This window comes from Myotis daubentonii, chromosome 8 (assembly GCF_963259705.1).
Source record: "Myotis daubentonii chromosome 8, mMyoDau2.1, whole genome shotgun sequence".
Classification (NCBI taxonomy): Eukaryota; Metazoa; Chordata; class Mammalia; order Chiroptera; family Vespertilionidae; genus Myotis; species Myotis daubentonii.
In genome coordinates, this window is record NC_081847.1 from 12,484,000 (window position 1) to 12,500,048 (window position 16,049).

Below are 16,049 nucleotides of genomic sequence, written 5' to 3' on the forward strand. Positions count from 1 at the left end.
GGCAGTCCTGGGAGGCTGAAGCAGGAGGGTGAGGTGGTCAGGGCTGCTTCCTAGAAAGACCTTTCTGGCTACAGGATGGGAAGGAATTTTTACATTTATTTTTTTAGAAGTTGAGGCTCTGCTCTGTGCCAGGTGCTGAGGATTATCAGTGAACAAAACAGACTTAGTTCCTATCCTTACCGAGTTTGCAGCCTGATGGGGTGAGGCTTGAGCCAAATAAGCACACAAATAAATAGGGAGTGTGATAAGGGTGATACAAGGCTGTGATAAGGGAAGGCACGCAGGCCGGGAGGGGCTGTAAAGTGGGGGTTGACCTGGGGGGGAATGAGAGAGGCTTCCCTGAGAAAGGTGAGGGGGGAACAGCAGTGGGAAGAGGTCCGGGCACAGGGAACAGCACAGCCGTAGGAGCCCAGGTAATGTCAGGGAGAACAAGGAGGTTCGGGTGGAAGAGGGTGGTAGAGATGGAGAAACACAGGCATAGATGGCGAAGGGGAGCAGGCAACCTCGGGGTCCAGCAGGCTTCTGACTTGAGCAAGGTGAGCCACGACAGAGGAGGCCGAGGATGGGGAGATAATTTGAACAGAAGACCCTGAGTACAAACATAGTTTGTTGGATTTCAGCTCCCCTGAGCCATCCAAACGGAGACGGTGAGCCGGTGGTTTGATATAGAGGTCTGGCATGCAGAGGGACCCTCTGGCCAATCGTAGTTGTCCTACCATGCATGGACTCCCAGACCAGAGCGCTCCAAATCCTGGCCTCTGGGGGACCTAAGGCATGCCAGGAACTATGCCGATGGTAGATGCAGTGGCTGCTCAGTCACATCTTTGTTAGTAGCAGGGTCCAGTTTTGTTGGGTGTGCATCTGCCTCAGGTGTCCAGGACAGTGGCCAGTCCCCGCTCTAGCCTCAGAGTGAGTTGTAATGCGTCTAAGCCAATTGTGGTCATTCTCGTTTCCCTGGCCGGTGGTTGGCTTGGAATTAGGCATGTGATGTAGTTGTGGCCAATGGGAGGTCCTCAAGGGGGCTTCTGGGGACCACATTCTCCCTCCTAAAAGGAGATGCGTGGGAGGAGCTACGTCTCCTGTCTTTACTTGATACCCTCTGTGTGTGAGGGCTGGCGCTGCAGCAGCCACCTTGAAATCACAAGGGCAGGCATCCATAAATTGCTGAGAAAGGCAGAGCAGGAAAACGGAAAGAATGTGAGTTTTTGTTTACCTCTTCATGCCTTCGAATTAAACAGCCTTGTTAGATTAAATTACGAATTCCCCTTCCTTTTCTTCTCTTTTCCTTTTTACTTGTCTGAAGGTGACCGTGATGGCTGAATTAGTCATGCTGCAAATTTATCTCCAAAGGTTTGTTTAGCACATCAGAAGCACCTTTCCGCTCGACATAAAGAAAAAAGACAATGAAATGTGCACTGCCCCCCACCCTTTTTGCCACCCTTAGTCAGTGGTTCTATTCTTGTGGGTGAGCACATTCTGAGAAAAGCCTTCATTTGCATGGTCTCACTTAATGCTCTCACTAACCCCCTGAGATGCATATTATTATTACAGCCATTTTTTGCAAATGAAGAAATGGCGGCCCAGGTCCGGGAAGTGAGTTTCCCAAGATCACAGAGAGTGTAAGTTACCGAGCTGGCATTTGAGTCCAGGTTGGTCTGATTGGCGAGTGCATCAGACCTAAAGCCACAATCTCCTTTTAAAAGTCTTTCCCTTAACACGTTTTTAGTAGGAAACCATAGCCCTGTTCTTATTTTTCCCTGGAAAACCGTTATTATGGTTGGTGGGAGACTTAGAGTGGGCTGCGTTTCTTTGCGCACAGTTAATGGCTTTGATTATATGTTTCTGGCTTCTTCTCTCTGAGAAAGGCTGCCATTGGTTATACAATATAATCAAATCATTTCTTATGTAAACAGCCGCCTGGCCCAGAGTCAATGGTGGTTCCATCAGCGGGAAGGTGAAAATGAAACTGTGCTCCCAGCTCCGGAAAGCAATCTGCGATTCAGCAGGAAGAGATCAAGGGTTAATGACATGGAGTTGGGCAAAGGCTGCCGCTGTGGCTCTGAGCATTATCAGGAGGCGGGAAAGAAAGAATGGTTGTTAAATCGGTTTGTTACAAAAGTTATTTCCTAATGTAATTCATGAAACACTTGCCAGAACATTAGGCACATCCTTCGAAAGCACAAGGGAACTTAAAAAAGAAAGAAAGAAAAAGACGAAAAGAAAGAAAAAGTGGCTTCTAAAGTCAACGATGGAACTCTTAGAAAGGGTTATTGCCCTTCATATACAAAGAGCTCTTGCAAAACAATAGGAAAAGGTACTCACCTTATTATAAATTGGCTATTCAGAAGTGAAGAAGTACAAAAGGCAGGCAAACATGAAGACAAGATCCACCTTGTAAGCATGATTACAAGATCCAGTAATCAAGGAAATGCAAATAAAAGCTACAATGACATATCATTTCCCAACTATCAGATTGGCAGAGAATGGCGGTGTGCGCCATGATGTTCAATGGGCAGAAATTTTAAAGCAACTCAGAAATTTAACCTTGGGGCATTTCTCCTAAGGATATAGCAGGCCAAGCAGTCTCTATGGACAACCGTGTTCACCGAAGTGTTGTTTATAATAATAAAACACCAGGAGGGGGAAACCCAAGGGCTAAGCTACAGAGGATTCATTAAATAAACAATGGCAAGCTTCCATAATAAAATACTAGATTAAAAATAGATTGTATTAAATAAATATAAAACCTTTTATCAAGTTGTATTTAGAAAACTAATTAAAAATGGCAATATAGAGAGATGTCACGACACACAAAAACATTTTCATGAGTATGATCCAGTTTGCACTATGTTGGGTGCACACATGCGTGTATATTATACTAAAGGATGTGTACCCCGATGTCAGCAGTGTTTATTTCTGGGTGGCGGAATTTTCAGTAATTTTTACTTTCCTGTAAGTCAGTTTCTCAAACTGGGCACTCCTGACATTTTGTGCCAGGTAATTTTTTTTCTCTCGGGGGACTGTCATAATCACTGTTGGATATTTAGCAGCATCCCTGGCCTCTGCCCACCAGATGCCAGCAGCATCCCTGCCCCTCTGCCAGTCACAACAACTCAAAACCGCTCCAGGCTTCACCATGTCTCCTGGGGACGAAACCACCCTCCGTGGAGAACCACTGCTTTAAACATTTTTCTGCATTACTTAAATATTTTAACAACAAGCCTGTATTGTTATCATGATCAGAAAAAACAAACACATTAAAAAATATTCAGCGAAGTCATTAGTGGCTTCATGTATTGGCCGTGGGTTCTGAATGGAATGCAATCAGAGAGCAGGAAAATCTGTTCTCTTCTTGCCTTCGATACAAGGTTCTCGAGAATTATCTCCGCGTCTGGCAATATTTTTCCTGGCCTACTCTTTGCGCAAAGAACAACTTATTTTTCCCTCCGGGTTTTAATATCATTAAACTTCCAAAGTGGACGCTTTGACTCTCTTGTGCCTCTCTCTTCCCCGGGCAACTGACTGCTCGGTGCGGGGAACAGTCACCTTGCCCCCGGCAGCCCTCCTTTGAGGGGAGTGACTGGCTGTCCTTCTGGCCCCAAACCTAAGCCTCTTCTCTAAATCTCACCCTTCGGCCATGGCTAGTGGCTCAAGGATGGACAGTTCGGTAACCCGTTCGGTCCATTGAGTCTAGAGGCGACTCCACATGTTGGGGCTTCTGGAAAAGAGGCATTTCAAGGACTCCTCAGAGGCCACTCAGACCTCTGCATCTGCACAGAGCGAGGCTGGAATTGCTGTCCCGCTTTTAACACCACGAAGAAAGCCAGCCGGAGGGGGAGATCAACACGCAGAATCCCCGCGCTGGTGAGACACCAGGGCAAGGGTGCGGCCCTGATCAGACCAAGCCCGAAGCTCACATTCTGCTGCGTTTTTTGTTCATGGAGCCAATAAATCTCCTTTATAGTTCAGCCTGTTCGAGCTGAGTTTCTATGACTTGCAGCCCCAAACCAACTGATACAACTTCCTTTGATGACAGAAATCCCTCCCAAATTTCTGCTTTCATGTCATTTCAGCAAATATGTATTGGTCACTTCTTACTGATCCTGGAGGGGCAAAGATAACATAATCCCTTCCCTGACAAGCATGCAGCCTGGCTGGGGAGAGGGGGATGGGAATGGAGAGAGGACAACACATAGGCAATGGACCTCTGCTGTGATCACAGGGACACAGGGACACGGTCCAGACATGGGGATGGGAAGAGGAAATCCTGAAGGAGAGTGAGGAGAGGGAGCAGGATGTGTGGACAGATGGAGCAGCCTGGACACGAGAGATCATTGTGGGCTCAGGGAAGGGGACCACCACAACAAAGAGTAGAGCTGTTGAGGGAGGCTGGTATGACCCCAGAGGACTTCAGGGGGCGCTGCATAAAGGGGATCCAGGCAGGGGTTGGGCCCCCAGAGAGAGCCCCGTAGCGTGGAGCATGAACCCTTGCCTCCCCTGTCCCTTGATGCAACCCAGCTGTTAACAGAGAAGGTGGAGGGCTGGGGAGAGAACACTTGTCAGAGCCCAGCTTTTCCATTCCAAGGACAGAGAAACGAAGGTATAAGTACTGATGACACTTTGGGACTAACATTCTTCAATAACCTTCATTCCGCACAAGCACTACTCTAGCAGAGGGCAAAGATCAACCTGGGCTCATGGCCTGGCGGGGGAGGCAGATAATCACCTCATGATTCTAAAAAATATAAATGCCAACCGTGCTTTGGGGTCTTCGGGGAGGTCAGGGAAGGATTCCTAGAGAAGGTAGCACTAGAGCTGAGTGCTGAAAGCTGAGAAGAAGTTCTCTTGGCAAAGGCAAGAAGAAAGGGATTTTAGGCAGAGGGAACAGTGTGTGCAAAGGCCCTGTGGCAGGAAGGCATGTGTGAAAATGAAGGACTGATATGAACAAGTCCTTTGCATTTACACTATGCTTTTCATGGGTCCTGGAAATAAGCATGTGTTCTTATCATGCTGTCAAGCCTTATTGTCACCATTTTACAGATGAGTAAACTGAGGCCTAGAGAAACAAAGTGACCTGTTCAAGGACACACAGCCAGGAAGCAGTAAAATGGGGATTGAGAGCATGTTCCTCATCCTACCCTGGCATGGCTCTCTAGGGAGTCAACCAGCAGCTTTCTGTCTGACGGCATTTTCCTTCTTTAAGAACTCAGCAGTATTCACAGTGTGGTCCAAGCGTCCCTGGGCGCCCCCCAGGCCCTTTCAAGGATGTTCACAAGATAATTTGCCTTTTTTTACTCTCATTCTCACATGAGTATAGAGTTTGAAAAGTTCATCGACAGGTATTTTAGATTCCAAATTGCAACTGAGCTTTAAGAAACTCCCACTGGCGAGTTTCGGTTTAGCATTGAAGGTTACCCACAACCGTGCCCCTTCGAGAAGCCGAGTTTCCTGCAGATACTTCAACCAAAACAGAATATCACAGGGGACTGAAGGCAGAAGCAGACATGAGCATCCATCCCCAAGGCCAGCCACCGAGAAAGTTGCAAAAATAGAAAAACAGCGCCTCTGCCACTTTTCTCGCTACATTTTCTTGATTTGAAATTTAGCCATTTATTTCAAAAATGTGTTAATTTTGTTACATGTACTGAATTTATTCTGATTTCTAAGTTAGTAAAATAAATATTTTGTAAATTTCTTAGTATTAATTTCTCTTGGGATCATCAATCATTTTTTTTTTTTTAATGTAAAGGAATCCTGAGACCAAATGTCGGGGATTGCTGCAGTAAGTGGCATTTCCTCCCGCTTCTCCCCTGCCCCTCGTTTTCCTCCTTTCCCCCATGCCCCTCCCCCATGTAAGGTGGCCTGGGCCAGTCTGTGCCCAGGGCCTCTGGGAAGGGGTGGGACACCAGGTCCAGCAATCCCAGGAGGCCTCCTGGCTCCAGATTTTCAAAAGCCGAGGCGAGCAGGAAGAATTCCTATCTATGAAACAGCGTCTCACAGAGCAAGGCTCCCCCATTCAGAAGCAGAGGCAGGGTTCTGGCGTGGGGGTGACAGGGGTGTCCCCAGGCCTGAGCCCAAAGAGGCTAGAACTGCGGGAAGGAAAGGCAGCAGCCGGGATCCTGGAAAGACAGCCTCCAGCCAGCCCCTGGGAGTGGCTGGGAAACAGCCACAGGACCCCAGACACAGGCTACAGGAAGGGGACAGCCATGGCACCATATGGGGCAGCACAGATGGAAACCAGCCTGCCCCAGACCCTGGTCCCGGCTCTCACTCGTGTCCCTAATCCCTTGGCCTCACAAAAACTGGGAACCGTGGAGATGCAGAGAAAAGTCAGCGGAGAAATGAGAATCAGCCACCATTGGAAGTTTCCACCAGCCTGGCAGAATGACGGCACAAAATGGAAATTAAGTTCAATTTGTAGGAAAAAACAACAACAGAAAACAAAAACCCGCACAGCTTCATCTGTGACCTGGGACTCATACCCACTGCCTGTAAGTCTCACCTGTGTGGAATGTGACCCCTGGCCAGCCCTCTTTCTTGGGCACGAGAGAGGTTGAGTCAGTTGCCCGCGGCTGCACAGCGGAAGGGGCAGGCTGGGATTTGCACTCAGACCCTGACTCCAGCCCCCTTGACCTTGATCACCAAGCTCGGCTGCTAGTGAGGTTGCTGGTCCCCAAGGCCTGGGCAGCTTCAGCCAGAGTGTAGGGCTCAGAGTCTGAGGCTGGGCCTGGCTGACAGCCCCTGGCGTTGGAGGTTTGGACTCCAGGGTCCTCAAATGGGCAGAGGGCTGGGTGGAGTGTGTAGGGTGTACAGGAGCCGAGCCAGGCCCTCTTGCCCAGGCCCTGCCCCAGGTGCCCCCTCTGCCTGCTGAGTACCCAGGAGGGGCGGGTAGGGCCGGCAAGACAGGTTCTTCCAGGTTCTCTGCCTGAGCCGGTGCTTCCCGCACCCTCATGCTCTTCCTGGAGAGGAGGACCCACAGGTGCTCCAGAAACTGGCCCAGAAGAAGCCGGGAAATTGGCCCAGGGTCACACAGGGCGTGTGGGGGAGCCATGCCACCCCTGAGAGAGCCTGGCGGGGAAGCGGAGGCCCAGGGGACAGAACGGGGCCCCTGCCCCTGCCCCCGTAGAGGGCCCTGCGAGGTATATGGAGCCAGGTCCAAAGGGGTCTTGACCTAGGCTCCTTGGTCATTGTCCTTGATGTGCCCCGCCCCCCCATATCCAAACCACCATAGCTATCAGTTTTATGCCCTAAGTCTCTCTTAGATCAGACCACATCTCCCCACCTCCACGGCCATGCCCCAGGCCAGCCCCCATCTTCCACCCCCTAAACCAGGGGTGGGCAAACTTTTTGACTCGAGGGCCACAGTGGGTTCTTAAACTGGACTCAGAAGAAGGAGCTGCGGCCGTGTTTCCCGACGTTGCCATGTTAACACTGCTGCTGGTGAAGGAGCGGAGGGGAGAGCAAGAGAACCCTCCCTCTTTCGGCTCCGCGGGCCGGATAGAACAGCCGAATGGGCCGGATCCGGCCCACGGGCCGCAGTTTGCCCACGGCTGCTAAACTGTGGCAGTAGCCTGCTCTCTACTCTACCTGTTTCCACCCTTGCCCACCAACAGGCTCTTCTCCCCATGCAGCCAGAGAGATCCTGACAGAACCCAAGTCATATCCTGTCCTTCCTCTGCCCACAACCTTCCATGGCTCTCAACTCACTTAAGAAAAACTCAAACTCCTCACCATGGCCACAGGCCCCGCCCAGCCCTCCTGTCTTATTACCACTGGCCACCAACGCCTGGCCCCTCCGACTGTGGTTCCAGCCGGATGAGACCATCTTGCAGTGTCTTAATGCCCCATGCTCTGCCCAGAGTCACGCCTGACTCTCTTCAGTATCTCCCGCACCTGCACATTCCCTGGACATGGGGCATGTTTATTGAGTGACTAACCAACCGTCAGGATGAGCAGGACAGAGAGGCAGAGATGGGGTGAGGCGTGTGAAATGTGCACTGAGCCTCTGCTCCATGAACAGAGCAGAACTGTGCCTGGGCTGGTGGAGCTGCCTGTCCCTGGGCCAGGGTGCGGGCTGGGGGAGGGGAGGATCAGCCTGGCAATTACAAGATGGTATCATCAGGTCGCGACGGCAGATTAGGAGAGCACCTGGACAGCTCGGACCCCGCCCGAGGCTGGGAAGGCTCCTCATAGGTGGCGTCGAAAGGACCTGAAGTACAGATAGGAGTGAGCAGGATGAGGGTGGAGGGCCGATAGGGGGTGTTCCCGAAAAAGAACGGCGTGCACAAGCCCAGTGGTTCCCACCCAGGAGGACTCTGCCCTCCTGGGGGGAATTCAGCAATGCCCAGAGACATTTTTGCTGGTCATGAGCGGGGAGAGGTGTAGTAGAGGAAGCCAGGGGTGCTGAAAATGCCCTACAGTGAACAGGACAGCTCCTGCGACAGGGAAAGTTCAGTCCGAGGCTGAGTGACCCTGGGCTAGCAGGAGAGCTCAGGATGAGAGGCTGGGAAGAGGCTCGGACAGCAGTGGCCTAATCCAGGACTTTGCATGGGGATTGGGGGCAGGGTTTCCAGCCAGAGAGAGGGTTGAGGCCGGGAGGACCTTGCTCAGGTCAGGGTCCAAAGAGCCACCTTTGGCCACAGCGTGGACTGCACTCTCAGGGTGCCAGGGTGGAAGGGGGAAAGACAGGCTGTCCGTTAGCTCCAGGGAGTCAGGATGGCCTCCCTGAGGTGGTGACATTTGAGCCACGGGTGAGGCGGTCGTGTGATCTGGGGGCGAAGAAATCTAGGCAAAGGGCACAGCAAGTGCAAAGGCCCTGAGGTGGGAACTAGCGGATGGGTCCTGGAAACGGAGGGGAGGCCTTCATGGCTGAAGTGCGGAGATCGACGAGAGATGCCGCCTGGGGCCTTGGAGACTGTGACAGGACTTGGAGGCCATTCTAAGAGTGAAGGATCCACTGGAGGGTTTTCACCCGGGCAGGGACGTGGTCTGCCTCAGGTTCTAACAGAGCATCTGAACGGATTATCGAGGCGGGGACAGAAGCAGGGAGACCCAGGGAGATGAGGGCAGTTATTCAGGAAGAGGGGGGTGAGGTTTGATGGGGGAAAGGAGAGGAGCGGAGAGCTGCTCGGGAGCTCCTAGCTTGCGAACGGGCCTGGACACAGATCCCATGGTGTTTCTTTTCACGTTGTGGCTCCTGCGGGTTGAGGGCTCTGCTGTCTGTGCCTCCTACCCTCCCCACGGGTGTGTGTGACCCAAACACCGAGGCCCAGGACACTTGCTGCTGGAATTCCCCCCAGTGCTCCCTCCCAGGGTGCACTGCTGCCTCCTGTTAAAAGGGGAACGGAGCCACTTGCTCCTCCAGATCAGAAGACGGTGTCACTGAAAACGTCCCATGTTCCAAAGGCGGCTCTCGGAAGCCTGGGTTTCTACTGTCTGGCGGGCCCGGGTTCAAATCCTGCCCCTGCCACAGCCCAACGGGGTGGCCATGGGCAGGTCCTTCATCCTCAGAGCCTCGGGCTCCTCACCTGTCAGTGGGCAGACCAGAAGCTCCCGCAGAAGCTTATGTGAATTCTAAAGTAAGATCAGGTGTGGAGAGTCCCTGTGACATAGCTAGGGTGTTCAATAGTTGTCACATAACGTTATAATGACTACATTATTATCATCATCATCATCATCATTATTATTCAGACACAGAAAAAAATCATTTTAGCTCCCATCCCCAGCTGGAAGGGCTGGTCTTGGCTTCAAATCACCCTTGACATGCGAGCCGCCGCAGCCACAAACAGCCCCGTGCAAAGCTCCCAGGGGACAACCCCAGGGATCCTGTTGTCACAACGCCAGCTTGGGGAAAGCTGTGCTTGCAAGGTGCTGGCGTGGAGAGGGGCGGGCTCTGGAGTGAGCACTGAACTGGCTCCCTCATTCAGATGCTATGGGACCCGGGCAAGTTCCCGAGCCCCTCAGAGCCTCAGGGTCCTCACCTGCCAATGGGAAACCTCGAAGACTTGCCCAGGTCGCTGGGAGGTGGAATTGCCCGCCTCTGCTCTTCTCTTGAGACATGGGAGGTGACGAGCCTGCCTTCTGGGGACAGCACCCCGGCCCCTTTGGGAGATGAGGGCCTCTCAGTGCCAGGCACGTGCCACTCTCGTCTCAGAGCCTCACATCAGCTCTTCCCCGTCCTCCCCACTACAGAGGAGGACACAGAGGCTTGGCCAGGTGTAGCCACAGTGCCAAGGCCAGGCCAAGATGGGCGCCCTCCCAGACCAGGCTCCCTCTCAGCCCCCCAGGACAGTCATCGGGTCCCCACACCCCAAACCAGGAAGTCGGGCCAGATGGTGGCAGATCCACGATGTCTGTTGCATAACTGAGCGAGGGCAAAAGACGTTGTTTGTAATTAAACGAGGAAACCAGGGCAGCGGCAGCCCCCGCAACAGCTGGGACGGCTCGGGAAGGGGAGGCTGCCCTGTAGCAGCCTGCAGATTCTGGCTGGAGTGCGGGGGCAGGAAGCCTGCAGAGGTGCCAGCCCTTGTGTGCCTTCTCCACACATCCTCGGTTCCATCTGTGCCAGCTGCATGGCCTTGGGCACTTCCCCGCCTCTCTCTGTGCCTCGGTTTCCCAGCCAGCAGCAAGGGTAGGGTTTGGCCCAGTTCCATCTTGCTGGTTCCCACCTCAGGGCCTTTGCACTTGTGGGTCTCCCCGCCTGGAAGGTGCTTCCTGAGCCTAGATCTTCCCAGAGAGGCCCTTCTCCTCCTTCAGGACACCGCTGAGATGCCTCCTCCTCCAGAGGCCTCCCATCCACCCAGCCCACAGCCTGATGATCGTGTTCTATCTTCCCGTAGCACTCACCAGCGAAATCATCTTGTTCATCTCTGTGTTGACTCACGTGTTGCCCGTCCCAGTGCTGGAACGTCAGCTCCCAGAAGACAATTCACTGCTGTGTTCACAGCGCCCAGCTCAGTGCCCAGCACACAGTAGGTGCTCAATGAGTATTTGTTAAATAAACAAAGGCCCCTGCGTCCCTTTGTCCCCTTTTATCTCTCTTTGTTCCACAGCTGTGAGGCCACTTTACAGATGAGGAACACTGAGGCAGGTGAAAAGGGACATACCTTGCCAGGGACGGCCTCCACAGATAAAGCTCTTACTACATGATACCGCTGAGCCTTATAGCATAATCCACAGTTCCGGGGCCCTGAGGCTGGGCTGCCTACGTTCAGATCTCAGCTCCGCCACGCCGAGGCTGGGTGACCTGAGGCGAGTGACTGCACCTCCCCATGCCTCGGTTTCCTCATCTGTAAAAAGGGGATGGTTATACTTCGTTCCCATGGTTATTACTGCCAGAGTCAAATAAGTTCTTACACAGAGCATTGAGGCGAGGGGGACCCAATCAAGGTCAGATAAAGTTGTCCATGAGAATTAAGGAGGTGCAATGATGGTCCCATTTCACAGATGGGGAAACAGACCCAGAGAGGTGAAGCAATTAAGCAATGGAACTGGGTATCGAGCCCATGTCCAACTCTAAAGGCCGCCTTCATGCAAAGAAGGTAACACGGGTGGAGGGGGAGGGGAATCTAGGCCTCAGGACTCTCGGGTAATGGAAGAACAATCACTGCTAGAGGGGAGGGCCCTCCTCAGGGGAGGCGGGATTGGAAATGACTCCATCACGGCCTCCCTGGGGATGGCTGTGCCGGGCCAGCCCCCAGTCCCTGCTGAGGAGCCCCTCTCTACCATTCTCAGTCCTTGGGGTTCGAGGAGAGCTGACTTCACCCCTAGCCTCAAGGATGGTCACATGAACCTTGTCACAGAACCCTATGGTCACAGAATCCGCTGGTCACAGAACCTGGCCATGGCCCACTGGGTTTGGTTCAGAGATGGCCACACAACCTAACCTCAGCCAATGAGAACCTGTCCTGGGACTCTTACAGGAAAAGTTGAGAAAAAGCATTCACTCTTCCTGGGTTGCTAGGCTGATAGTAAATAGTAGTAGTAAAGTAATAGCTAATATTTTGGAGCATGGGGTGTGTTCGGTGCTATTTAGTGGTTCACACAGATCAATTAACTCAATCTTCCGGAGACATGGAAAATTGATGTCATTCAAGCACCTGGATCCAGCTATGCCTGAAGCAAGACACCACTGAAATTCTTTCTTCCTTTTTTTTTTTTTTTATAAATGACCCAATAAATTCTCTTTTGCTTAAACCGGTTTGTTTGAGTTGGGTTTCTATCCCTTGGAACTGAGAGAGCCCTGACTAATCCACCTGCCTTTGGACATTATCTGAGCTTCTATCTCTCCATCATTACTGTAGCCATCCATGGTGGCACACCCATTAACTGTTTTATGCCTGTCACTGACTCACAGGTTTCCACTGTAGTTCTGGGTCTGTCCTGCCCATACAGAGGCCACGGGCCGGCCCCCTTTCCCACGCGCCCCCAGCAGGAGAGTGGGTGTGCGGGGCTGTGTGCACACCCTGTTCCAGGAAGATGCTCCGCAGGGCTTGCTTTATTAACAGTGTGGTGACTGTTAATAAAGTCCCAGTTCCCATGCCAGGCCAGCTGCTTTGCATAGACAGTGACCTCATCCAGTCCTCCCGACAAGGCCATGAAGCAGGCATTGTCACCCCCATTTTGAAGATGAAGAGCATGAGGCCTGGAGAAGCAAGGCCTGAGTCACAGAGGGCCTGAGCAGAGAGTCCGCACTCCCCAAGGAGCTGTGCCCCGTCCAGGACACAGGCCCCTGGACCCGAGCATTAGTCCTCAAGGTCAACTGGGCTTATAATACATGTGTTGAACCTGTATCTATGGAGAATACATATATGTAGGTATTATACAGGTATGGAATCTGTACATGTGTAGAATGTGTGTAATATACTGTGTATAGTATATGTGGAACTATGTAAAGGTAGAATATATGTGTGTATGTATAGACTCTATCTGTGTAGAATATATGTGTATGTGTTTATAATATACATGTAGGGTCTGTGTGTATGTGAAGTACATGTGTACTATATCCTATATAATAAAAGGCTAATATACAAATTGTCCCCTCAGTTCAACCAACCGGAAGTTCGACTGTGCGTTATGACGTGCGCTGACCACCAGGGGGCGGCACGAAATGAAGGAAGGCCCTGATCGGCCCTGATCACTGGCCAGGCCTAGAGACCCTGCCTGTGCACAAATTTCATGCACCAGGCCCCTGGTAAAATGTGTAGAATCTACATGTATGTAGAGTGTGTGTGTCTCCTATATGAATAGAATCTTCTTGATTTCACCCATCCTGTCTCTCTAAGCAGAAAGTAGGTTGGGCAATGAGAGAAAACAGTGACCACTTTTTCCCACCACTATTACTACTGCCCCGGGCCAGCCACTAACCTCTCCACTGGCTATCGCAGTCCCCTCCTCCCTGGCTTCCCTGCTTCTACCCACAGTCCTCTCTCCTCCTTGGGCCAGTGGATCCTGTTAGAACCTAGATCGGATCAGGGCCTCCTTCACTCCGAACCCCCCAAGGCTCTCCCCTCACTCAGAGTAAAGCCCACATCCTCATAGCAGCCACATGGCCCTGCCTGGTCTGGCCCCTCATAGTCTCCCCGACTCATCCTTCCCCTCCTTCCGCCCAGCCACAGTGGCCTCTATCATGCCAGACAATCTCCAGCCTCCGGGTCTTTATTCTGAAGTTCCTCCACCTCAGATATGACTTCACCCGAGTGTCAGCTGAAACATCACCTCCCCAGCGAGGCCTTCCCTGACCACCTTGTCAAAAACACTGCCCTGGTTCCTTCTCGCTTCTCACAATGCCGTGCTGTCCTCAAGATCCTCCCGGCGGCCTTCTGTGCTGGGTGCATTGCCTACTGGCCCACTGCCCGTCTCTCCCGCTAGAAATTCAACTCCACGCGCAGAGACCGTGTCGCCCCCACAGCCTAGCACAGTGCCTGGCGCACAGTAGGTGCTCAGCCGTGGCCGATGAGTGAAGGACTGTTAACTAGTCACAAACTCAGCCAGGAGTCAGGTCAGCCTCCTCCTCGCCACATCTCCTCAGGCCACACAGGATTTTCAGGGCCTCACCTGGTCTCTCCCCGCCACTGTCTTCTCTCCACCGCCCCTCCCTGACCTCACCCCCAGCAAAAGCTCAAACTTCCTCCTGGGGCTCTCCGTGTCTCTCCTGACTCCTTGGTGCTGCCCAACTGTGGTTGTATCCCTTCCGGTCCTGGGAGCAGAGAGCGCCATTTCAAAGGCTCCCGGCCCCAGCCCTCCTCCTGGATCACTGCCATGGTTCTCATGCTCAGTGTCTGTCTCATCCTCACTCTGCAGAGATGAGGCAGCAAGAAGGGAGGGGGAGGAAAGCGGCCCTACCCTGCATGCACATGCGCCAGCTTCCAGAAACTTCCCGGATGGACTCCGAAGCTGACCTGAACCACAGGCCCCTGCTCGATTTCCTTCTTGTTTGGGGCTAGAAGCGAACACACGGAACCGTCCTCTGCTTGCATTTAGTTGTTTATTTTTAAAAGGAGCAAAAAGGGAAGTGTCAGAGCAACCCCCACTCCAGGGCGGTTCACGCTGAGCCCCAGGAGGAAATTCTGCCGGTGGGGCAGTCCCTCCTGCTCTGTGGGGACAGGGTGTTCCAGGTAGCTGAGCGTCTGGATAAGGGAGGATGACCTCCTTAACCAGGGCACGGAAAAGCGTGGTCTGCGGCTGACCCTGACCAGCCCAGGAGCTCTGTTAGGACAGCATGTTCTATTGTAACAGCTTTATTGAGATATAATCCACACAGCATACAATTCACCCCCTGAAAGTGCACATTCAGAGTGGCGCAACCATCACCACGGCCTATCTTACCTCCCCCCATACACCGCACCCCCTAGAAGGCACCTCCCGCTTCCCGTCACCCCTGGCAACTACTGATCTACCCCCTGTATCTATAGCTTTGCCGATTCTGGACATTAATGGAAATGGGATCCTACATTCTCTGGCCTTTCTTGTCTGGCTTTCTTCAGGGTTCATCCACGATGCAGCGTGTATGAGTACTTGGCTGCCTTTTATTGTTGAAGAGTAGCCCATTGTAGATAGACCACGTTTTGATCATCCACGCATCGGTTGATGGACGTTTGGGCTGTTTCCACTTTTCGGCTGTCATGAAGAACGCCGCCGCGAACATCCATGTGCAAGTTCTGTGTGAACGTGTTTCTGTTTTCTTTGGTATCCACCTAGGAGTGGAATTGCTGGGTCACTGGGTGACTATGTTTAACCTTTTGGGGAACCGCCGGGCTGTTTTTTCCAAAGTGGCCGCCCCACTGTACAATCCCACCAGCAGTGCAGGGTTCTAATCGCTCCACAGCCTCGCCAGCGCTGGCTACTGTCCATCTTTTTTTATCGTAGCCATCCTCGAAGGCGTGGGGTGCTAGGCCAATGCTTCTCTTAATTAGTCAGAAACGCTGGAAAGTTGGGAATGTGGATATAAAGGTCTGGGTTTCTGGCTCCTCCTGAGGACAGTGGCTCCGTGGCACGACTGTGGTGCATTCGCCACGGAAGCTGAGTCACGGCCACCCCGCAGGTCACTGCAGTCTATGCAGCTGCCTCCTTGTTGAAAGGCCTGGGCCCCTCCACCACTTAGGTCTGTGATGCTCTTTGAGCCCAGCTGATGTTTGCAAAGGCCATGAACCTTCATCCTTTGACCTTTCTGGAATGCTCAAGCCGACCAGGAGGTGAACTGCAAATGCGTTTGGATTTTTTGTTTGTTTGTTTGTTTGTTTTAAATATATTTTTATTGATTTCAAAGAGCAAGGGAGATGGAGAGATTGAAACATCAATGATGAGAGAGAACCGTTGATCAGCTGCCTCCTGCACGCCGCCTACTGGGGATCAAGCCCGAAACCTGGGCATGTGCCCTTGACCGGAATCGAACCTGGGACCAACGCTCTATCCACTGAGCCAAACCAGCTAGGGCTGCAGATGCGCTTTAACTCGGTCTTCCACCCGGACACCCTGTGTCCGCACAGTGGCCCGGAACGACGCACTGCCCCTGTGTCTGAAGGAGGAGACGGAGGCTTCCGGGGAAGAGG